Source organism: Macrobrachium nipponense, chromosome 10 (assembly GCF_015104395.2).
Source record: "Macrobrachium nipponense isolate FS-2020 chromosome 10, ASM1510439v2, whole genome shotgun sequence".
In the NCBI taxonomy this organism is placed as follows: Eukaryota; Metazoa; Arthropoda; class Malacostraca; order Decapoda; family Palaemonidae; genus Macrobrachium; species Macrobrachium nipponense.
The window spans coordinates 78,784,085-78,810,199 of NC_087204.1; the positions used below are offsets into that span (position 1 = coordinate 78,784,085).

General features: G+C 37.2%; 1 protein-coding gene across 1 annotated transcript in view; it reads left to right on the plus strand.

Moving 5' to 3' along the window:
- The window catches only part of LOC135223718 (agrin-like), a gene marked incomplete in the record, with an annotated part of 559,093 nt that overhangs the window by 38,576 nt on the left and 494,402 nt on the right, over positions 1–26,115 (plus strand). The window contains 1 exon segment of the mRNA XM_064262461.1: positions 1,844–1,971.

Genomic DNA, 26,115 nt, shown 5'->3' on the forward strand with positions numbered 1-26,115 from the left:
TAAGTCCTGAACAGATAATCAGGACTTACAAGAAAACCTGTATGTAGATAAACTTGTTATTAGTGTTGCTTGACAGACGTCCTACGAAAGGTGTTTGACGTATATGCTTAAGACTTTTAGTTATGTCATTTTAATAGTTGATGAATCGTTATCATATATAGAAGAAGAAACGCTGAATATGATCAGAAAGTTGTGAATTATATCATCCTTTCTGTACGTGTTGTTATTCTTGAACTGAATTTCACAAAAAATATAATTTTCCCTCTCTAAGATGACCATGTAGTGAAAGCAATGAGAAATGATTTATTACCAGTGAAACTGTTTGGATTAATTTACATTAAACCTGTATAAAAATCAAGATAATTGAATTTATCGAACAGATACTGCTTGCATGTACGATACTGAACAGTCTTAAGTGGGAAGGAATAAAAATTGTATCTTTTTTTTTTATTTATCTTTGAAAGCAGGAGGCCATGGTCTTTTTGGGGAGAGGGGGGGGGGGGATGTGTGTGTGTGTTAGGGGGAGTAGGGACCGGTTTGTAAAAGAATGTCTTTGATATTACACAGTTTATTAATGGAAGTAGATGTCCTTTTGAAACCACCTGGTTCTCAATTAATTTTAGTGATTATTTTAAAAAGCAACTGTTGTACTTTTCATTATTATATATATATATATATATATATATATATATATATATATATGTATATACTTTTAAAAATCAACTGTTGTACTTTTTATTGATAATATATTACATATATATATATATCTATATATATATATATGTATGTATATTTGTATATCTGTATAATATGTATGCTTATATTTGTAATGTATGTATGTATGTATGTATGTATGTATGTATGTATGGCTATGTATGTATGTATACGTATTATATTCACTACTTATATATATAGATATTGAGATAACATATATATCATATCACATTACTGTGATTCATATACATATATTAATTGGGGTGATACCTCGGTAATTGCTAGATCTAATGATTATGTTTCAAGAAATTTACTGGAATCGGCAATTATACAAATCACTAATAAAAACAACCTAAATCTTAGTCTGGGAATGTACCATTTGGACCCATATATTTGTAAGATGTTTATGAAGGACCTCAAAATAAATGAACAACTAATAATTCAGTCCCACATGTATATAGTTATTATTTCTTTCTCTCTCTCTCTCTCTCTCTCTCTCTCTCTGGTTCGATATTCTCTCTCCCTTTTCTCTTACTCGATATATATATATTTATATTTTCTTTCGTCTTTTCATTAATAATCATTTTTGTTGGGAAAATTTGTGTAAAATTCATGATATTAAATTGTATATGCTCCGTGTTTTTTTTCAAAATGTACTGTTTTCTGGAAGAATCACTTGTTTACTGCGGGTATCCTTCAAGGTGTGGCTAGCCTCTGGCGGCTCCTCCTCTCTGTAGAGTGAAAAATCGCCCTTATGGCTAATCTGGTAGTGTCAGTTTGTATATCAAGCCTTCTTTTGACTATGTTGTTCTTTGTAAAATCAGTTTGCCTCAGTAAAGGGTCCAAACAGGACCGAAAGTACTTGTCTATCTCGCTTTTATATTTTTTCCTTCGTGGCAAAAAACCTTTATATAATTTTAATAATAATAAATATCATATATTTTTTTAATATATATATATATATAATTGATATTATTAATTTATATTTATTTATATTATTATATATATATATATATCGATGTGTATACTATTATCTATATATATATATATATATATATATATATATACATACATACACATTTATGTAATGTATCATTCTGAGGCTTAAGAGCATTTTGTGTCATTTCAGATACTTTGATAAGTGACCCAGCGACAATAAGTCACTGAGGTTGAGGTCTGAATGTGAATACGATATAATGCCCTCTGCGTCTTCGGGAAGGAGGACAAAATCGACCAAGGGATACCTCTAATGTATAGGTGAGTGAAAAATATACTTTTCCTGAAAGAGTGCAGGTAGACGAGGTAAATAAGAACAAAGTACGGTCAAGGTAAGTAAGTAATTAAGAAAAATTTCTAATGAATGGCGGTAGTCTAGGTAAATGAGAAAAGAAAGTAGTGTTTAGATAGGTAAATAGTTAAATTAATGAGTGGGGGATTCAAGTGCATAAGAAAAGAAAGTAGGATTTAGGTAAGTAAGCAATTTAGATAATATCTAATTAGTGAAGGTAAACTAGATAAATAAGAAAAGGAAGCATGTTATTGGCAAGTATGCAATTGAAATAATTTTGCATTGAGTGAAGGTAGACCAGGTAAACAGGAGGAGAAAGTAGGGTTTAGGTAAGTAAACAATTAAGATACTATTCTTTTACGAGTGGTACTAGGTAAACAAGGAAAGATTGTAGGGTTCTCGTACAAAGTATCAAATGTAGGTCGGTTGGGGGCGGGGGGGGTGGGGGGCGGTTAGAATGAAAGCAATGACTTGAAGAAAATGATACTCCAAAGAAGAAGAGGAATAAGGAGGAACAGTGAAACAACCTTTTTCTCTAGACTGGTATCACTGCCAGGTTCTCTTGGCTAATCCCTTGTTAATAATGACTCAGATGAGATCCGGCTTGCGGCTCGGGGAATCCGTTATCCTGTGAGCGTAACAATGACTGTATATAAATATATAAATAAATAAATATATATATATATATATATATATATATATATATATATATATATTAAAGGAGAAAGCAAATGTGTCGGTGAATTGTAAAACTTCAGCTTTCTTTGCTTAGAGACAAGAGAGGGCCTTCCTCGAAGGCTTGCTGAAATGAAAGAATTGAATTGATGATTGTGCATTGTGAGGCCGGAGAAGCTTGCGGTTGCTATGTGATTTTTAAGGTGTGTCCGGATATGTGCATGTTTGTGTGTGTAATGATGGGTCCAACCGCCTGACACTGGGGAGAAAGAACACTCTCCTGATAAGCGATAAGGACGGTTTGGAGGACTCGGAGTCAAGAAATCCCATCGAAAGGTAGGGCACATTTAAAAGGACTTAGGAAAAGTTGCCTTTGAAATGAGAGAGGTGTAATGTGTATACATTTATTTAATACTTAATTATGTGTTGGGGAATATAATGGATATGTCTCTTTGTTTCAGATGGGTTCATGGCATTATACTAGAGAATGGGATTCTCTAAAAGACTTGACTATTTAAATGTAGTAATGAATAATTTGGAGTTTGGAAGTGATTACTTAGTCTAATTCAGGAGAATAAAATGACAATTTACTGTTTTTTGTGGGTCAGACTTAGTTCTTAATGTTATGCCTTTTAATCACTTTGTTCCATATCATGTTCAGCTAGTTTGGGGAATAAAAAGTATATTTTTGCATTTACGAGAATTCATTAGCCTAGCAATATCCTAGCTTGATATCGTTTGCAGAGAGATAGTCAGCAACTAAAGGTAAGAGTTTTATTTTTTATTAACCAGTGCCGAATGGTCAAATATGCTCGGCAATATATATATAATATATATATATATATTATATATATATATATATATATATATATAAATATATATATATGTATATGAACATATATATAATATGTACTTATATGTATATATATGTATGTATATATATATATATATATATATATATATATATATATATATATATATATATATAATTAAATATTACAAGTGCACAGTATCCAACACTTTCCCGTAGGGGAGGGGTAGCAGTTACGTCAGTGCACCTCACGCAGTGCACCTCACGCAGTGCACTGTAGGCATTACCTAAGGGTCTTTGCAGCGTCCCTTCGGCCCCCCAGCTACAATTTTATCATTAATTTTACTGTAACTCTGTTCATATTCTCTTTTCTTCCAACTGACTTTTCACCCTCTCTAACAGTTGTATCAGTGTAGCTGCGAGGTTTCCCTCCTGTTACACATTTAAAACTCTCCTATTAACAATTTCCGTTTAAGTGCTGAATGACCTCATAGGTTCCAGGGCTTGGCTTTTTAGCATAAACTCTGTTCTATTTTATTCAGTCTGTAACTTCTTAACGAATAAGGTGCATTTCTTTAATTTTAGCAGATCGCTTTAATCTCTTCATAGAAATTGGAGGCTAGAATGTCCAGCTAACATGTCTGGTAATAACCGTAATATTCGCTGTTTTAATTAAATGTGCGTTGCAGTCATAATAGTGCAATTTAGGTCTTGCCAAAATTAAACAACGAGAGAGAGAGAGAGAGAGAGAGAGAGAGAGAGAGAGAGAGAGAGAGAGAGAGAGAGATCCGCCGGACGTCTTTCGAATTAAGAATTTCTCGGGATTTTCTGAGAGTAAAGGGAGAAACCCGGATGTGCCTGGAATCGGTATCGTGGCTAAAATGTCATTCTTGTGGAACGGTTGACGACAGACAATTTTATGTCCCTAAGAGAGGGAAGCGGTAGATTTGGAATTTTAGGTATACTACATTCATTTGTTGATACACAGTGCTCTTCTCCATCTCGACGTCGGTGACCAGGGTGGTTGTAACGCCAGGTTATTCAGTTAATCAGTCATTTAATCTTTCTTTACCATGTATACAATGCATATGTGTGTGTGCGTGTGTGAACATAAGTATTTATTGATAAGTAGATAGCCACATGAAAGGTGAAAAATTAAAGACTAAGTACCAAGCGCTTTCATGTATTGCATACACTTCTTCGGGGTACAAAGTAAAAGGAATAAATGGTCATAAACAAGAAAACTTCTCAAAAACAAAGATCAAAGCCATTAACAAGCAAACCATCATTACAAATTGTCACTACCAAACAAGTAAGAATACTTTAAAAGTGCTTAAGATCTCAAACTGCAGTTAGTATAACAGGCTGTTGCTAAAAGGTGGCATTGTATTTCCCTACAATTTTATAAACAAGGTAACTATCTAATTCAAAAAGACCTTGACTCGGATTCATAACTTGATTGTTAAAATGCTTAAAACAAGGCAGATTCAATGATGTTTCTTTTTACAATATGGTTAAAAAAAATGACCTCTGATGAATTTTTCCAGTCTATACAACGGTTAAAATCATTCATGTGTACAAATAAAGCACTTGCCAATCAACCTGTTCGAACTGCGTAACGGTGTTGTGTTAGACGATAATCTAGCTCTTTACCACTTTGACCAAGGTGTTTGTTATCACAGCCAGCATAAGGAATCGCGTAAATACTGCCAATAATTTGTTTTGGGGAATTACGAACAATGATCTTCTTGCGTATGTCTCTGTTTATTTATTTATTTATTTGACTTTGTACCCCAAAGTGTACGCAATACACGAAAGGTCTTGGTACCTGATCTGTAATTTTTCACCTTTCATGTGGCTGTCTACGTACATTTCTGTCACGGGCCCTTTGATGACTTATTGCTTATATATATATATATATATATATATATATATATATATATATATATATATATATATATGTATATTTAGTATTTATACATATATATACGCACTAGACATATATATGTATACATATATATTCCATTTCTTCAAGAGTCTTACTTTTGACTATATTATTATCTGCTTGTCTATCTAACCTGTATCAGGTGTAATAACCAAATTAGATTTCTATTAGCAGAATTATTTATCTACTTCACCTATAGCGGCAACATAGGAATTGATAATTACAATGAAAATCGCAAGAATAACAAATTGTTATTGTAATGTTGAAGAGCTAGGCTGCCCAAAGCAGCTGCTACACAAGATATTACTGAAGGAGAGTAGGAGACCCCTTCGCTATATTCTCGGTCACGATTATACAATTCGATGTTTAACTTTTGTGTTTACGCTTGCTTCGGGACGTCTGGTATACGCATTGCACTTTCTCTTCTTTCTTCATAAGGCTGGAAATAATTTATATAATACTCCTAATCATCTTTACTAAGACGGATATATATATATATATATATATATATATATATATATATATATATATATATATATATATGTATGTATGTATATATATGTATGTATATGTATGTATGTATATATGTATGTTTGTATATATTATGTATATATATGTACATATATGTATATGTATGTATATTTATATGTATGTATGTATATATATGCATGTATGTATATATATGTATTTGTAGTGATATATATTTACTATATAATATAGTAGTATATATATATATATATATATATATATATATATATATAATATATATCAGTAGAAGGATCCACAGTAATATTCTCGTTTATCCAGACGAAATATATTTGTGGAAATATTTACAAAGATTATAACCTTCGTCATCCTTCTGGTGGACTTGATCACGTCCACAGAAGGATGGATGAAAGCTATAATCTTTGTAAATATTTCCACAAATATATTTCGTCTGGATAAACGAGAGTATTACTGTGGATCCTTCTACTGATTACTTAGAAGCACGATACGGTGTTTGTATATTATATATATGAATATGTAGATATATATCTATATATATATATATAATATATATATATATATATATAATATATTATATTATATATATATATAATATAAATATATATTAATATATATATATATATATACATGCACCTTTATTTCCACTTTCTGTCTCCCCTACATCCGAATCGCATCTCCGCGCAACAAGCACCCGCTGCGATCTCGCCCCCTCACTCGACCGGAATCCATTTCATCCGAACCCAAGTTCTATTTTCAGTCCAATCGCACACGACATCCGGAGATTTTTCCCCGAATCTGAATCCGGTTGCTTCGCCCGAGGTTACGGACACTGGGGAGAAAATGCCCTTCGGAGCCTCCTTGAGCGCACGGTTCCTTTTCAGCCGAGATGATCAGCGGCTGAAAGGAATAACTACCGACTCCTTCTTCTTTTATGTGTCCCCATCTGTCCTCATTAACCGGGGTCTCATCCTCATCGTCGTATCCTCTCTACCATTATTTGACTTTCTGGTATGTAGTCTGACGGTGATAGCGTCTATTTATTCTTTAAGGCGTCCAGTGCTGGAAAACTTGGTCGCAAGGAATTTCCAAGGAGGGAACCATGTTTTCTCCTCTGTGACTTCTCTCTCTTTTCCTATGTTATTCATTTGGTCTGAATTTCATTAATAGCGTGGTGATGTATTTTCATTCACATTCATGTTCGTGATATTTGGGCATTAACATATTTCAGTGTTGTAAGCTCATTCGTTTTATCTTTTGATCTTTTCCTAGATAGCAACCCTCAGAGTTTTTAACCTGGTATGTAACTACCTTTGCGGCGTGTTTAGTACAAGTCCGTTTGGGACTACCGTAAAAACATAAACAAAAAACTGTAAATATCTTAAAGATTTTGACCCATAAGAAATGACCCACTCTATCTAGGGAAATTATTATTTTTTAGGTAATGTATGTTTTTATAATAATAATAATAATAATATGCTTTATTTCGGCTCGGGGCCATATACATTGAATATACAAAATACAGACAGTAGCAAACACAATCTAGATACATGTGACATGATAAAATAGAAAAAGAAAATGAATAATCGGCACTTATCCACAAGGTAGCTGAGGTAGCATAAAAGCTAGTAATCATCATACTGGTAATAACAGTAATAATATTGGTGAAAAAAAAAAAAATATGCATTGAGAGTAATAACAGATGGTGCATATATTATATAACTCAAATTTCAACTAGAGACCTTAGGTGGTTACAGTAGTCAGGTCCAGAGGGCCTAATACATAAATTAAATGTAAATAAAACTTTAACTTGATAGTAATCACAGTAATAATGAAAAATTAAAATATCAGCAATAAATGTAATAATGCCAAAAACTGCAGATGACATCTTGCCAATACAGAGATTAAGTCCTTTAGGGGACAAAGGCCTCATTTTCCCATCTTTCCCACAATTTTGATTTTCTTCTTGCTTCACTCCTTAGGATGCTTTGTATGAGCGAGTTGCTGCTGTTCTCTTACTCGGGTTACCAGACTGGACATTTGTTCGCCTAACAATGATTTTTAAATTGTCCAGGTGGTTTTCTATGAACATCTGTGTGGCGGAGTGGTAGCGGGGAGTGTTTGTGAGGCGTCTCAGAATGTCATTGTGCACAACAGTGATGCGTCGCATGGTCTCTTGGGTATAGTTCGTCCAGAGGGAACACCCATAGATACTGTAGCAGTACGAGCGGAAGAGCAGCAGTTTCACGTCTCGGTGACAGAAGGCAAACCTCCTTGCAATCATGTTGCCCGCTGCACATAGTTTACGACGCCTCTGTTCAATGTCTGCCGTATCTTTTAGGTCGTCTTTGATAATGTGACCCAAGTACGGAAATTCGTGCACAAATTCCAGCCGATGGCTTCCGAGGAAAATTTGAGGTTCTGCAATATGCTTAAGCGATCTCGGGAGCAGCGACATGCACTGGGTCTTGGTTTCGTTGTAGATTATATCAAATTCCTCTGCATATTGGCGGCAAGTGTCGATGAGTCGTTGGAGACCTTGCACTGATGGGGAAATCAGAACCATATCGTCGGCGTAACAGAGGTTGTTTATAGTTGTTTCATTGACAGTGCATCCGATTGGGAGCGAGTTCAGTTTGACGTTCAAGGCATCTGTGTACGTATTAAACAGGTATGGAGAGAGAATGCCCCTTGCCGAAGCCCGTTTAGGGAGCCGAAGGTGTAAGATAATACGTTTCCCCATTTGACACAGAATTGCTGTGTGGAGAACCAGCAATGTAAAATGCCAATTAGATATAGGGGTGTGCCCCTTTTATGCAGCTTCAGGAAGAGCTTCAGGTAGTTTACTCTGTCAAATGCTTTTCTCACATCTACAAAACAAAGGAAAACAGGAGAGGCTGATGATAGGTAGTAGTTCAGCAATTCTTTCAGTATGTAGATGCAGGTGTCGGTTGAGTGGTTTGCTTTAAACCCGAACTGGTTGTCAATGGTGTGTAGAAAGGGGAGAAGTCTCACTAGAAGAACAGACTCAAGTATCTTCGATGCGATCGTTGTGATTGCAATCGGCCGGTAGTTGCCAGGGTCAGCTGCATCCTTTAGCTTGTTTTTGATTAATGGTATCAAGTGAACTAAGAGTAGGGAGTCTGGAAGAAACCGGTGAATTAACTACATTTCTTTCCTGTTTACCTATTTACATTTAATATGTGTTCTGGGCAAAAACATTCCTATTAGGAGTATCATTATACTACTTTAACAATAGCCATAACAATATCAATATCTCAAAAACAATAAAAAAAATTATACCATTATTATAATTATAAGAGGTAGCCTGGCTGAGTTGGCAGCCACACAAGGAATGATCGAGGGAAGAGTTCAAGGCCCTGTACTCTGTTCTTGGGCAACGTGTCTGCAAATGGGTTGCAATTGCTCTACATCCCCGCATGGGGTGAGTGCCGTTACCTCATCTCGTGCGGTGCACTGTAGGCATGACTTAAGGTTCTTCGCTGCACGCCTTTAGCCCCTAGCTGCAACCCATTTTGTTTCTATATTCAGTTCAATTCAGTTCTATTCAATGGCTCTAAGGTGTTTGGGAAATCATTATTCGTTCTCCTCTTTCTCTTACATCTGTGAATGATTCATATAACACCTACTCTATTCATCTTTTCGTCGACGGTCTGAAATACACACACACACACACACACACACACACACACATATATATGTATAAAATAATAATAATAATAATAATAATAATAATAATAATAATTTAGCTTTACAGACGAACCGATGTTGGGCATGATTGAAGGGACACGATTTTATTTTCATGGTCATAATACTATTATTATTATTATTATTATTATTATTATTATTATTATTATTATTATTATTATTATTATTATTATTACTATTCCGGAGGACGCCAATGTAGGCATTGAGTTCCATTCAAGTTTCCATAAAACAGAATCCCCTTATGTGAACGAAGGAGTAGTGCCAAAAAAGGAATAAAAAAAAACTGCAGAATTTCCGCATTTCCATTGTTCTGTAGTTCTTTCTACCAGCTTCATTTCCTCTATGTCCATCGTCAGTTTATGGTAGTCTTTTATGTCCAAAATTACACTTTTTTTCGTCTGTTCTCTTTCCAGGAGAGAATAACAGTTCTTTAAAGCGCCGAGTTCTTTTAAAAGCCTTTTTTTAATATTTGTACTTTCGCTCAGTCTTATGTTTTTCTTCCGAATGACCGGTCGTGTTTTAGTTCTTAATTTTTTCTCTGAAGTTTATTATTACAGCCGTTTTGTATTACTACAAAGAATTGTGTATTGTTATACTAACGTACTTCAAAAAACTTTACAGGAGGGTATGGTCTGCTGTATACTTATAATAATAATAATAATTATAATCATCATCATCATCATCATCATCATCATCATCATCATCATCTCCGTAGGGTGATAGTTCTATCAGTGTACCTCACATGATACATTGTAAGCATTACCTTGCAGCGTTCCTTCGGCCCCTAGCTGCAACCTCTTTGATTCCTTTTACTGTGCCTCCTTTCATAGTCTCTTCCATCTGAGTTCTACCTTCTGATAATTGTTTCGCAGTACAACTTCGAGGTTTTCCTCCTGTTACACCTTTCGAACCTCCTTAGTGTCAATTTCCCTTTCAACGCTGAATGACCTTGTAGGTCCAGCGCTTGGCCATTGGTCCAAATTCTATATTTCAATTCTAATAATAATAATAATAATAATAATAATAATAATAATAATAATAATAATAATAATAACTAATGTTTTTTAAACCTTTCAGTGTTGGCCCGGTCTCCCTTTCATAAAGTACATCACTGTGAAGCAGAACTTCTAACCCATCTTTTAAACGTCCGTCGTAACTGATGGTCGGCAGTTTCTTTCCTTCGTTAAAAGCGTCTTTGTGTTGCACGTTCCTTGTTCTTTCAGGACAAGCTACTGTGCTGTACTTACCTTTTCTATATTGAAGCCATAAAATCGACAAATGTGTCATTATTCCTTATCGCGCCGCTTCCATACTGACGGCATCAATTCGACAAATACGTCATTATTCTTAGTTGCCTTTTCCGTGTTGATGTCACACCATTTCGACAAATACGTCATGTTGACGTAATCAATTCCACAAATACGTCATTATTCTCAGTTGTCTTTTCCGAATTCACGTCATCAATTCGACAAATACGTCATTTTGGTGGTACCTTTTCCATGTTGACGTCATCAATTCGACAAGTACCTCATTATTCTTAGTTGCCTTTTCCATGTTGACGTCATCAATTCGACAAATACCTCATTATTCTTAGTTGCCTTTTCCATGTTGACGTCATCAATTCGACAAGTACCTCATTATTCTTAGTTGCCTTTTCCATGTTGACGTCATCAATTCGAGAAATACGTAGTTATTTTCAGTTGCTTTTCCTTGTAGATGTCATCAGTTCGACAAATACGTCATATTCTCAGTTGCGTCAGCAAACTTAAATTTCAATAGCCTTTTCTAAATTGACATTATAAATTTAATAAGTATGTCATTATTCTCCGTTTTCTTTTTTCCTGTTGACTTCATCAATTCAGGAAATGCATCATTATTCTCAATTGCTTTTATTTCACATAGTATCTCCATCATGAAGTCTCTATTTTCCTTTTCTGACAGTATTTTTTGGATGGGTGTCATATCGTATTTAACAACGGTTAGCACTTGATTTGTACACAATGAAATGTCTAACATTTATTATGCATCCTGGCATCGCAACCACGGAGATTATCGACGCATAACATCGTCATTTATTAATAGTCAGATTCAAATAACACGACCTCAATAAACTCGCCAAACATGATGTAAATGAAAAAAGATAATAATAAATATCTTTTCGCGCGGCACATCCACGGGCATTCTGTTCAAGACTTCCACTCTTTTCCCAGAAAAGGTTTGCTCGGTCTGTCGTCCATTGAAAAGCCAAAGAACATTCAAGTAAGTTTCATATAACAAACTTGCCAGCTCTGTTGTACCCTCCTCACAATGGCCCTAGATTTATCCTTGCTCTTTTTCTGATTCTGACATAATCCGCGGCTTTCCTTCGCAGGGGGATTATTGCAGTTGTGAAAGTAAACTTTGAAGCAACGTACGATTTACTTCACCGCCAAATGTGTGCAAGTCTCTGTCAGCACATGTTAGTGTATATATATATATATAGTATGTACATAAGTATGTATGTATATAAACACTGTAAACACTGTCGTCTTATACTCTCTCTCTCTCTCGTAAGACTGTTCGTTTTATAAATGCCACATGTGTGAGACCATGTAGGTATTTACGTGTGTATGTATGACGGTATGATTGCACCTTTACTATTCCTTGCCTACTTTTTCTTTCTGTCGTTTGATTTATCGTCGTCTCGGTCTTTGCTACATTCTTTTTCTCTTTATGTTTAAGAAAATTCTGGTCATTACTTTATCTTTTTTTACATTTTCATCTGACAAAGAAAACTTTTCTTCTTTGATATTACGTGTAGCGTCTCATCTATTCTCCATTACTCGTATTATTAGAAATAATCAACACACAAACACATGATTAATAAAAATGGATATTTCTGCTACACACGTGATTGTCTGTTGAGTATTTTACCACATACATTCAGAATAACAGCTCGAATGAGATGGTATCATCGGGGTCGCTGGTGAGTCGGGAAATTGTAATGAAATTCGCAAGAATGCCAAGTGTGCAGCCTGGCCAGGTGAAGACTCGGATACAGTGCCGGTACTTACGTTCCAAAATTATTTACGACTCCTGTAATCAATTGCTAGCACCCTTAACTCTTATATGAGAATTTTGGGTTCGATCCCGATGTGAGGTAGAAATTTCTCATATTATTTTTCATAAATTTGTATTCCCTGGATTTTGGCGGCCTGAAATGATTAAGATAACCTCGAAGTACGTGACTCGGTCATGTGTGGAGGGCTGTTTAGAGGGCCTAGTGCCGTCAGTGCACTTCACGCGGGCACTCCTTGAGGGCCTTTGCAGCATCCCTTCGGCCCTTAGCTGCAACCCCTTCCGTTCCCTTTACTGCGTTTCCATTCACATTCTTTCTTCCATCTTACTATCCCCCCTCTTCTAACAATGTTTCATAATCACATGCGAGGTTTTCCTCCTGTTACACCTTAAAACCTCTTATTCTTAGTTTTTCTTTCAGCGCTGAGTGACCTCATAGGTCCCAGCGTTTGGCCCTCTGCCAAAATTTTATATTCTATCTATCTATCTATGTTTGGAGGGAACTAAGATTCTAAAAAGTCGACTGTAATTGTATCGCTTTATCCGAATGCACAGTAATGTCTGCGAATTCATAAAAATCTTTGAATCGATTATTTTTCGTTTTTTTTGTTATGTAAACACAGATTTAGTTTTTACGTACCTTGTTCATGAGGGTATTGTCTGTTTGATTATTATAATATTATAATCCGCCAGCTGAGTCAAGAATAGCAGAAATGGTGTCATTGCAGAAGAAAGCCCAGTGTGTGTTATGGTACCACGAAAAAAAAAAATCACCTGCTGCAGTTCAACGCAAGTTTAGAAATGAGTATCGACCAGATCCACCAGATGTTCAAAGCGTTATAGACTGGTATAAAAAGTTCAGAGACTGGAAGTGTTGAAGACCGTAAGAGAAGCGGTTGTTTATAACTTTCTGGATGCAACCTTCCCCAATCTGAGTTTATAAAAAAATCAATCAATCAGTGGGAAACTATACCAAGAAAACTACCAGGTTTCGACTTATTGTTTTCTTGATTCTTTAAAATATCATCAGCATCATCGTCATCATCATCATCATCATCATCATTATTTCAAAGAATCAAGAAAACAATAAGTCGAAACCTGGTAGTTTTCTTGATATAGTTTCCCACTGATTGATTGATTTTTTTATAAACTCAGATTGGAGAATGTTGCATCCAGAAAGTTATAAACAACTGCTTCTCTTACGGTCTTCAACACTTCCAGTCTCTGAACTTTTTATACCAGTCTTTAACGCTTTGAACATCTGGTGGATCTGGTCGATACTCATTTCTAAACTTGCTTTGAACTGCAGCAGGTGATTTTGTTTCGTGGTACTGGTACCATAACACACACTGGGCTTTCCTCTGCAATGACACCATGTCATGGTAATTGCTTTATAGAAAGGAATTATATATTAAAGGAAAGGAAAACGCATCTTCGAGAAGTTCTGCAGCAAGGAGGCATTCGCGCACGTGTTGGAGGCTCCTGTTATCATGATTGTTCTAGAATCTCCCAGGTGTACTATGGAACTCAACTCGCGCCATCACGTCGTCAACGCCACGTATTATGATGTAGCTCTTCGCCTAGATCCTTCTAATAAGTTCCTGGCGGCTCGGGAGTCTGTAACGTTCGCTGGTAAGCCCCGCCCCCAGATCGCCGTATATATATATGCCCTGAGGAAGTAGAAGAGATCAGATCATCAGTGAGAGACCATCAGAGAGAGATAAGAGAAGAAGGAACAGACGAAGGATAAGAGAGAAAGAAGGCGCACGAGAGTTTGATCGGATTCGAGTCAAGTCGTCCAGTCAGAGAGAGAGAGAGAGAGAGAGAGAGAGATTTTCCGACGTTGAGCAAGCCTTCAGAGAAGAAACGTCCTACAAGTTGGTTTTGAGGAGTAACCTGCCCTCCGAGTATCAAGAATAGACATTGTTTTCTGCAGTACGGAGTCAAGAAGACGTCTAAAGTTCTACAGCTCTCCTTTGCGAAGCCGTCGCTGCGAGTTTTGAGTTTCGACAGCTGCCAAACTGGCCAGAAAGTATTTCATTACTTCACTGTTTCCCCAGTTCACGTATTGTAAGATTTTACTTTTGTTACGCAAATAGGAGAAACCATTCTGCATTCATCTTTGTTAGTAAGCTTGTAAATAAACTTCTGTTCTGTTTGTGTTTCTTTCTTTATTTGTATCCCCAGTTTCAACTGTTGGTGTTTAATCTTTTCGTTTATTATAATATCGAACCAAGGGTCCGCGACACACCATTTCTGCTATTCTTGACTCAGCTGGCGGATAGTGATCACAGTAGCATCCGTAGGCAAACAAGAGAAACTTTAGTAATTGCTCAACAGAATGTGAAAGTTGTACGGTGATACCACAATAATTTTAACGTTATTAATTTTATCAATCAGGGAATGACTTTATGGACACCTATATACGGAGGTAAAAAAAAATTCCCAAGTCTGAGGAGTTTTATAGGTGTAGTTTTCACTTTTTCATATTTCTTGAGGAGATACAAAAGATTGTTATTGTAAGTGTGCTGTTGTCATGGTTGCTTCCGTAACTCCTAAATATTCAGTTCTTGATATTGAGCACTATCACACTCCCACAGGCTATTTCACTTGCTGAGGGAGATTGCGGTCTGAGAGTCACTTGCTCTCTCGAAAAGGAGTTTTGCGTCAAATGAGCTTCACTCTTTTTAACAAGTAGATTCAGGTGGCGAACTTTTTGTCATTTTGTAATTGGTACGCGCATGTAATTAACATAGAAATTCCCGTGGTTATACAAACACACGTACGCATATACGCACTTAAGTACAAACATGCTTATACTCGAAATGTGTTGTATTATTAATAAACGCGTATCTTAGGACTAATTCGTATGAAATAAAATTATTTTCTATCCTCACTAAAACACAAATTCTTGGAGTTATTTCTCTAATTAAAACAAATTTTCCGTACGGTATAAATACATGAAAGATCCCAGGTCCGAGAAAGCTGCAGCAGAGAGAGGCAGACTCAGACAACAAATAATACAGGCCAAGATAAAGTTTAAACTCGAGATAAAGAGCGAGAATGAAAGAATGATCCGACTGACTTTTCCGAAATCAGTTTGAGCAAACAGCCATCATAAGCAGCCACGCTTGAAATTGAGGATTTTTCGGGGGGAACTCGTCGAGTTCGGAAACAAACTCTTTAAACTAGTGGCGAAAAATTGGCTTGCTGAAGCCTCCAAGATTACCCGAAGAATGAATCCTGGCAAGGAAGAAGCAGAAGAAAGGGAAGAAGAAGAAGAAGCAGAAGGGAAGAAAGAAGAGAGATGTGGTCTTAATCATTATGGAAAGAGCAAGCCGTGACAAAGGGAGCGGAAACGGATTATCAAGAGGCGTGACCGGAGAGGCAAATTATTTTATTTTATTCTGTTTTATTTTTTTTCTATTTTATTTGTTTACTTACTTTTTTTTGAATGTAGAGCCCCATGCGGCGGATAGCCTGATGTCCCTATCTAGCCCAGGCTCCAAAGACAACGGGAATTTAGGATGGGAAAAGAATGCTGTTTATTCCAGAGGGCAGCTATTGTCCCCGCTTCAAGGATAGTTGGTCCTGAGGGTCAAAGGAGATTGTTTCAGGAATGAAATTCCAAAGTTTGACAGTACTTGTTCTTGAAAGTTCGTGTTAGCATTATTTTCGATTGCATTTAGATTCTAAAAATGGAATGTTTGACTAACAGGTTGCAGCTTCGAACTGTATTCCAGCATGAGCTTAAACAGCGAGTGACAAATATTGCCGATTCACACAGTTACACAACACAGACACGCACAAACACACTCGTATATATACACACACACACACATATATATATATATATATATATATATATATATATATATATATAGATCATGTATGTATATATATACATATATATTATATATATGAATATGTCTGTTTTATTCTCTTTGGAGGTGTCTGTGCATACACGTAACTGATATCATGGGAGTAAACTATGATTGATGGATGCTCGTGCTGCTCACCTCAGCCAAGTGGTTACATTTCAAATACATCAGAATTAAAATCGGACTATTGCATTATTTGGGTAAACAGGACCCTTGTGGTAAGGGGGTGAAACATAAAAATGATATTTGTGTCTAATCTATAGTTTCTGAGGTCGCTGAGAAAAATAGTGATACTCCTGATGCCCTGCAAGCCCAAGTTAAACCCTGCTGGGTGGGGTGGTGTGAAGGAGGTGACAAGTAAAAATAACCGAAATCGACAGATATTGGTGTCTAATCCATAGTTTTCTAGGTCACTGAGATGAATAGTGATCCTGATCCTTCTGATGCCCTTCAAGTCCAATTTCAGCTCCAATAGGGAGGAGGGGGTGGGAAGGGGTGACATGTAAAAATAACCGGAAACGACAGATATTAGTGTCTAATCCATAGTTTTCGAGGTAGTTGAGATGAATAGGGACACTCCTGATGCCCTTTAAGTATAAGTTCATCCTTGATAGGAAAGGATGACAAGGGGTGGGAAGGGGGAGACATGTATGAAAGGGGGGGGGTTAGAAGGGGAAAATAAAATTATCAATAAAATGATCAATGTAAAAACTTATCAATATCAGTGCCTAATCCATAGTTTTTGAGGTCACTGGGATGAATAAGAACACTCCCGGAGTCCAAGTTCAGTCCTAATAGGAATTGGGCGTGGGAAGTGGTGAAATATAAAATGTCAAAAATGCTGGACAATATAACTGGAGCAACTATCTTAACAGGGAAGGGAGAGAGAGAGAGAGAGTTGATCAGTTGTCCATCATAGTTTTTCTGGACAGCGCCGTGTTGGTTAGCTAATATAAATACATACATGTATGTTAATATATATATATATATATATATATATATATATATATATATATATATATGTGTGTGTGTGTGTGTGTGTGTGTGTGTGTGTGTGTGTGTGTGTTAGGAATGCTACCCTCGTGATTCTGGATTGTCCTGGCCTGAGACCTTATGGCTGATGATCATCCTAGGAAAGCTTTTATGGCGGAATAAAACGAAGAAGAAGTTCCAAATCAGATTCCAATTTAATGATCCACTGCTTCGACAGAAATAACCGAAACTAGGTTTTTTGTCTTATTTTTTATCCGTTGCGGACGTCGTAATTCCTTGTCGAATTCCGCGCTGGTTTATTAGCGGCGGAATTTATCTTGTTAAATCTGGGAGAAAAATAGCGAGGAGAAATTCCGTCTGTGTCGAGAGGATTTTGGCTGTAATCTTTATAACGTAGCATAATCCGATTACATTGCGGTTGATTAGCTCCGAAAGGGCTCCTGCTTACAGGTTTTGCACTTGGCATCTAGATTTCCCCAAGGTACGAAAACAACGGAGAGTCTACCTCCCAGTCATTTTCTGAAGATCGAGCACGAAATCATGACGGTCGTGCACGTGAAATTTTCCCCTTCGGGAGATTCTGTTTCATTTGTCGTCATCCTGCTCAGATTATACGTTTCCTTTTCTTCACTGTTTCATCGATTTATTTTGCTTCCTCCAAGCTCGAGCTCTTGTCAGGTACGAGTCGCGGAGCATCAGCGATTAAAAATTATTTTTTTTTTTCTACTTAATAGAGTTTATTTTCGTTCTATTTCCTTGTCATGTTTTGTCACTGTTTGCTTTGCTTTACATAAGTGAATTTACTCATAATTATAATTATTCACTGAAGGAATTGCTCCCACTTGACCACGTGTAATGCAAAACCTCTTCTGTCAATGTTGGTAGGCAAATTGACGACCTTTTCGTCTTTTGCAGAAAAACCACTATGGACTGTGAATAATAATAATAATAATAATAATAATAATAATAATAATAATAATAATAATAATAATAATCCTTTACTGTAAAATTGGGACTACAAACTACTTTTGAACTGCTACGAAACTAAATTCATTGGCTACGAGCAGAGCAACCAACGTTTTGAGATAGTCTTAAACTTTCGCCCTGAGGAGGCTTCCATTTTCTGGCTTCTGATCAGTGCTCGTTCCACTTTGCTCCTTCGGTTTTTGCTTGAAGTTGCCGACTGAACTTTTATGTAAACAGACGGTTTACGGGCCTCTTCAATGCCAGAAAGTCTTGCCATATTTTCTGAATTTCTGAAGAATCTCGTTGGATGTTCCCTTTAGTCAAGAGACCAACGTCTTCTGTTGAGGTTGTGTTGGCGAGCATGTTGCTTCGTTTCTTTTAGCGTCTTACCACCGAAATGGGGTCGTGTGCAAACATCGAAGGTTATTGACGCCGTAAGTGGTCGTAAAAACTGGGTCACACGGGACGAACATATGCAAGCAATTATGCCAACAGTATTGGCTACTTGGTTGTGTGACGTCACGACTCGACGATTCAAAAAGGTTCCTGGAAAGGTGACGTGGCTTTTTCCACCTTAGGAATACGGGAAAGTATTCGTGGAAGTAATGCATTCGACCTTTTTTAGCATGAGGTGTGCGTGTTTGATTTCTTTGTGCTGTTTCTACATGAAGTATGACATTCACATATCTGGGTCTTTTTCTCTTCTTTTTCAGCACTTTATTTAGTACCATAGAAAACTTCCAGTTCTCACGTTCCAGTTAAATGTGCCATTGGTTTCCAGGCAACTGAGAGGACGATAACCTTACGAACAGGTTTCTTTTATACCTTTGGAATTTTCTTGCCGCTTTTGTTTTCCAAGGTCATATAGCCATCCATCGCGTAAGGGACACGTTCGTTCGTTCTCTTAGGACTTAGGCTCTACTCTCAGGACAACCGAATACCCGGCCCATTTCCTCTGCATGAATTGTTTATTATAAATTATAATGGTATAGTTACTATTAGCATTAAATACAAGATTCATATTGGTAATATTATTCCATTTCACTGTGATCATTGATATTTCACTGGAAGGCTTAACTGAATAACATGAAGTGATGGCAATTTATCCCCAGAACCTGTAGTAACTTAAAATGATCCTAATGGAATAATTTACAAACTGTCGCTGTTCTAAATATAAATTATATCTCTCCTACCTACCCTACTTTTTAAGTCCCTTCTCCCCAACCCCCAACCCCCTTTCTCTTTATCCCCTTCCTTACTCTTTGGTAGAGGAGCCTGCAGAGGAGTGGAAAAAAAGGCAGTAATGATAAGTCAACATTAAATTATAGGGTAGAATGTTGTTGATGGCCTAATGGAATTAACGATCTATGGCGGAAATCAAAGACTCTTGGGAAGAGCAAGATGTATTGCAGGACATACATTAACCTTAGACTCATTTAGTATCTTTATTGCTCTCTCCTTTTGTTTACTTGAATCTCAGTGGGATGGCTCAGAAAGTTCTCAATGGATTTCAATTATATTTTTGGTAGGGGTAAGTGATGGGTCATGGAAGAGTTTATTAGATTTTTAAATGCGTCCTGACTTGGGTACGTTTCCTGGATTTTCCTTTTTTGCCCTGGCTGAGGTATACATTATATGGAAGCCCTCCGATTTGTCTAGAGGCTTTTGACTTGTTTATAAACTGTCTTCAGACACAGCTGATTTCTCTATTTTTCAACCGATTGTATACGGCACAATAAATGTCATTCATTTGATATTTTGCGTGTACAGGTAGACCATAGGTAATACAATCTGTGTTTAACTGTCGAAAGAAGTAAAAGAAGTTGCAGTTACATAATGTACATGACATAGAGCAAGTACAATACAAATGCAATTAGTTTTGGCCTTCTCTTTCATGAATAATTTTCCCTTGTGTATTTTTTGCCAAATATGGGAATTTACATGACTTTAGAAGTGATATGAAATTCAATTAAATCACCGTGTCGATGTTCTATTGAAAATCGTAATTACACTACGCTTCTAAGCCTAAGAAACCAGCTGCCTTCTTGGCGATGCGTCTTCATTTCGAAAAGGACCAGTAGACATCTCATAATTTTATTCCCCTGGTCTTGTTTCTCTTTTAATTTCTACTGTAATGAGGGAGACGTTAAAGAAACAAGTCGAATACAAATTGCATTCATTCGCTCCTTAACCCATGTCCAGATAAGACAAAAGTTCATTTAGTGCGTCTTAGTTGCATATTGTGCTTAAAATGCATCTCTATCACTATTATTGTTTTAAATAAATCAACATTATTCCGCTTCAAAGTGACACCAAAATGAGTAACCTTTCATGAAAATTAACTTTGTACTAATCAGTGAAAGAGAAATATAACTAAAAGCAAATGTTGTCTCGAGACACTGCCGCTGTTATGCATGGAGAAAGAATGTATATTGATAAGCATTGTTTTATATTCTGAGAAGTAAAAAAATGCAAGAAATTACTAAAAGTTTACATGCACTCTCTCTCTCTCTCTCTCTCTCTCTCTCAAATAACTGCGCCTCTGTTTTTAAATTCGGGGTCTGAAGTTGAAATAAACAAGAGCAACACGTCATGACTGTGATGTGTTAGCAAGGGGAACTCTCTCTCTCTCTCTCTCTCTCTCTCTCTCTCTCTCTCTCTCTCAAATAACTGTACTTCTGCTTTTAAATTCAGGGTCGTGACTGCAATGTGTTAGTATATGCAACTCTCTCTCTCTCTCTCTCTCTCTCTCTCTCTCTCTCTTCTCCTTAGTATGCGCTGCCAAGTAGAAACGCTGGCAAGACTTCATTAAACTTTAAATTTACCGCAGTTTTTTTTTTTTGTGGTGGATTATGATGAGTTAAGGCTCGGGATGTAACTTGCAACATTGTATGAATGTTGGTGAAAATGTTTTCCCTGGTCCCTCCTCCTCCAGTGCCAGTCCGCATTTATGCCAGTCATTTAACTGATTACTTCACGCATTTTTAAGGATTTCCAAGGAATTAGGCCGCAAACTGTTCTCTTGCTTGTGAGAGTAATGAAGTCTATTTTGGATTATTTGAAGGCTCCTGCCATTAGGTTTAGTGGCAGATGACAGGTAGGTACTCGGAATGATGAAGCTTCCTCTCTCTCTCTCTCTCTAATTCGTTTGCATACATGTTTTCAGCCTCTATGGCTATCGTTTACTTAAGGTAAATAATTATTCCCGAAGGTACCGGAGCTACGCCCAGAGGGGCCGCACAGACCGGAAATTTATTTGCTATTCCCTTCCGTTCATCATCTCCAGAGTTATCTCCTTAATACTCTCTCTCTCTCTCTCTCAGCGCCTCAGTGGCGTGTTCGGTATGCTGTCGGCGTGCCACCTCGTTGGCCGCGAGTTCGGTTCTCGGGCATTCCATTGAGGTGTGAGAGATGGGTATTTTTCTGGTGATAGAAGTGCTCTCTCGACGTGGTTCGGAAGTCACGTTAAGCCGTTGGTCCCGTTGCTGAATAACCACTGAACCACGCAACGTAAATACACCATACAAACAAACAAACAAACAAAAACTCTCTCTCTCTCTCTCTCTCTCTCTCTCTCTCTCTCTCTCTCTTTCTGCCAAAAAGGTCTTTGAGGTTAGCGAAAAATTGTATCCTTCTTTCATTCCCTCTCTCAGGTTTAGTCTCAGTTGATTAGAAACGTTGTGAAATCTCTCTCTCTCTCTCTCTCTCAGAAAAAGAGAAAGAGATAAGGGTGCTAGGAACAAATGGCGGCTTAGTGATTTAGAGAAAGATTATGAAGGATCTCTCGTGCTCTCTGTCTCCCCCTTTCTTCCTGTCTTTCGATGGACGTAGGAGATGTTATTGATTGGAGAAAGATTTTGAAGGATATCCTCTCTCTCTCTCTCTCTCTGGAGTTCCCAGTCGATTGGACGCAGATTGTGGAGAAATGTGTCTCCGAAAGAGAGGCTGACATGATCCCATTCCTTCACATTCTTGAATGTGAGTCTTTGTCATATTATAGTACGAGCTTTCATTATCGGTAGGTATTTCGGCAGAAGCCTCGGCGTCCCGTCGTCTCTCTGAATACGGAAATACGAAAGTTATGATGTTGAAATTTGGATGAGGAATTCATTTCGTACAAGATCGTCGAATGAACGTGGTTCTTTTCGTTGTATTCGGCTCTTGTTAGCAAACAATGAAAATAAAGATACTTTTTAGTATTTTTTTGTAAAAGAAAACAACTGAAATGGCTTTGTCTGACCGACTGCGCTTTCCCTGTCTGCCCACAGATCTTACAGACCACCAAATCTAGAGGGCTGCAAATTGGTATGATGATCATCCACCCTCCAATCATCAAACATACCAAATTGCAGCCCTCTTAGTTTCAGTAGTTTTTAATTAAGGTTAAAGTTTTCATGATCGTGCGTCTGGCACGTTATAGGACAGGCCACGACCGAGCCTTAGCTGAAGGTTTCATGGGCCGTGGTTCTTAAAGCATTATACGCTGTACAGAAAGCTCGATTGCGCCTAAGTTTACCCTGTAAAGATGAAATGGGTTCGATCATTTCAGGATAGCGGAAGTTTATTTATTTAGAGTCGTTCTGCAAATATTTTTTTTCTATTTACTGACCTTGGTCTATCAGTCAGAAAGGAATCGCGTTTTAGAATAATCGGCTATTTTCCATCCAGAGGTTATCAGACAATGTATATAACCATAGAAAAACTCAGTAGTAAGTACTGATTGACGAGGCTAGAGGCCATTGAAAGAAATGCAGTCACAGTTTGTAGCTTTTAGTGTCTAATAGATTTAAAAGACACCTACGTTGTTCTGTAAGAAAATATGTAATAAATAAATAAATATATATTTACATATATATATGCATGTATATACTTATTTGTTTATTTATTAACGTCATGTATTTCGTTAGAAATTTTCGAATAAATCGCCACTTCCTCATTTTCACTACAAGACGCTTTAGCTCAACCTCAAACCAGTCCGATTTGCTCGAGTTAGAATCTCCTGATTGGGAAGTTGAGGCGTCTTCATTTGCTCCTCATTTCGGAACTAAGGATTGTAGAGGCAGACGTGTGAATAAATAGAGAAATTAAGATGTTGCTAGTTACTGGGGCCCGGTACCCGGGCGGTGAGGCCGGGTGCCACGGCCCCAGACGATGTGATGGTACTCTAAATTAACAGTTATCTAACACCGGTGTTTTTTTTTTTTTTTTTTTTTTTTTTTTGCCGAGCTAACGCTCGAACTTTTTATTTTCTTTTCTTGTTGTTTCCCATGTTGTTGTACCTGCCCCTACTTGTCAGAACGTAAGAATTCACAATTCAATGATTACCGTAAACTACCAACTGAGCGGTTTTTTTCCCGGATGCAATTTTCACCCGTATCTTACCGTATTCAGCAATGATTTGAGCATTGCCAGGTCTTGTTAGCTAGGTAGACACTGATTAGGGAAAGACCCTCTCGCTCCATCACCCCTCTTAACCCTTAATGCTAATAAATTGGTCCGTCAGCTGTTAAGCACTTACGTGGGATTCCTCGCCGGTAAAAAGTGATTATAGACGCAGACAGACTGACCAAACTACTGTTTTTTGTAGTAAGATTGTGGCCAGTACAATTACATAATGGTAAAAGTGACCAGTAGATTATATAATAGAATATATATATGTTTATATACTTATGTACGAATATGTGTGTACATATACGTATATGCCTGTATATATATGTGTGTGTATATAATGCATATATAGTGTGTATGTGTATGGGTGTTCGCCCATGTGTCAGTGCGTACGTGCGTCCGTCTGCTGCGCGTGTTTTTCTCTGTTAATGTTCATTACAAGTGTTAATCACGTTTCCCGGAAGTAATATGTGAATATAAGAAATTCTCGTGTCAAGGTACAGTCGTGGATATCCGTACGGTTTTGCAATCCCAAAGGAAATGTCAAATTTTATCAAACGAAAATTGTTTTATGAAAAGGAAGAAGCGTTTCAGTTACCGACGAAGAGTTGCACGCTATTGCAGAGAGAAGACGAAAATATACGGACGATAATCACAATTGCCAGCTGTATTTATGGTGCCCGCGCAGAGGAGAGATCCGTATTCTTTCGAAGAAAATGTTCGGTTAATGCTTTTTGATATTTGTGTTTTGTCCGTTGTGAATGGGCTCTGAAGCGTCGTGCTCTTGAGAGCGCGTGCGTCGCTGGGCTGGTGGTTAAGTTTAATGACAAATATTTTACATATGAATGGAATCGAGACACGAGATCTACAACTGCGTCGGGACTGAAAGGTGAAGTTACGTTCGACAGGGAATTTTGCAGAAGTGCAAAGGAGGTATAACTGTACGGTTAAATTCACTTTCTTTAATTCTTTGTAAGCATGAAACGAATCTTATTATTGTCACTTATTATTGTTGTTGGTAATATACTGGCAAAATGGCAAAAAACCTTTCACAGTTACGAAATATTCAGAAGTAGAGAGAGGGCATTGCTTTACTGGAGATCTGTCTCATACCGCGGTAAATAAACATTGGATAAACTGCTCCAGATGTCTTTTAAGAGATTTTAATACGGTGTACGTGAAAATAAAAAAATAAGTCACAGAATAGTATCCGGTCGTCTGTAGGAGGATAAAGTCGTCAGTGCACTTGACATAGTACATTGTAGGCCAAGGTCTATCTCTATAGTCCTTGCTGTTGGCCAAGGTCTGTAGGCATTACAAAAGGTGTTTACCACGTTCTTATGACTCGTAGCTGTACTCAAGTTTTAGCATTTTACTCTTCTTCTGTGTTGGTGCCCAACCTCTTAACTGTTGGATTTACTCCAGTTCCACTTTTGATCCTTGTACTTCATCTTTATTTTCTAGATCTCTCTTATCTCGCTGTGTGACCACTCTGACTCCCTCTTTTCGGTGTTTTGAGCTCTCAATATCCGCAAGTGCCCCATTGCTGGGCTGATAGCATACATTTCATAAATCAGTCTTATTGGCAAAAGGCAAATTGCGTGACAACCGAAATTTCAAGTCCCGGAATACCTGCGGGTCGCACATCAGTAGCCACTTTTGGATCTTTCCTAGCTAGTGACCGCCATGGATTTTCGGGGCCCCGTTATCTAGGACTAATCGTTCTTGGGGGTCATTATTTTTAGGATATTTACAGTCTTGTTTACATGTTTTTACTGTAGTCCCCAGCGGGCATGCACTAAACACGCCGCAAAAATTACTTTTGGGGTCGGTCACTATCTAGGAAAAATCCCCACTTTTCTTGTCCTTAACTTAAAAGAAATTTGGTGGAGGTCCAAGTTTACTCAGCTGGGAAGTTAAAAAGTTGGGCAACACTAAAGATCATATGGAAATCTGAGGCAGGGTTACTGTTGATAAAATTTAGACGTTCATGAAACGGAATATCACGTGTCAACAATTTTATTTTTTTTGAAAAATTTGACAAACTTTCTTGTTATTAATAACAATGGACTAGGAAAGCTTAAGCCTCATATCTTCGAAGAAAAACCTATAACCTAGATCCTGACAATTCAGATTCTTCCATAGTTATTGTTTTAACTCTTCG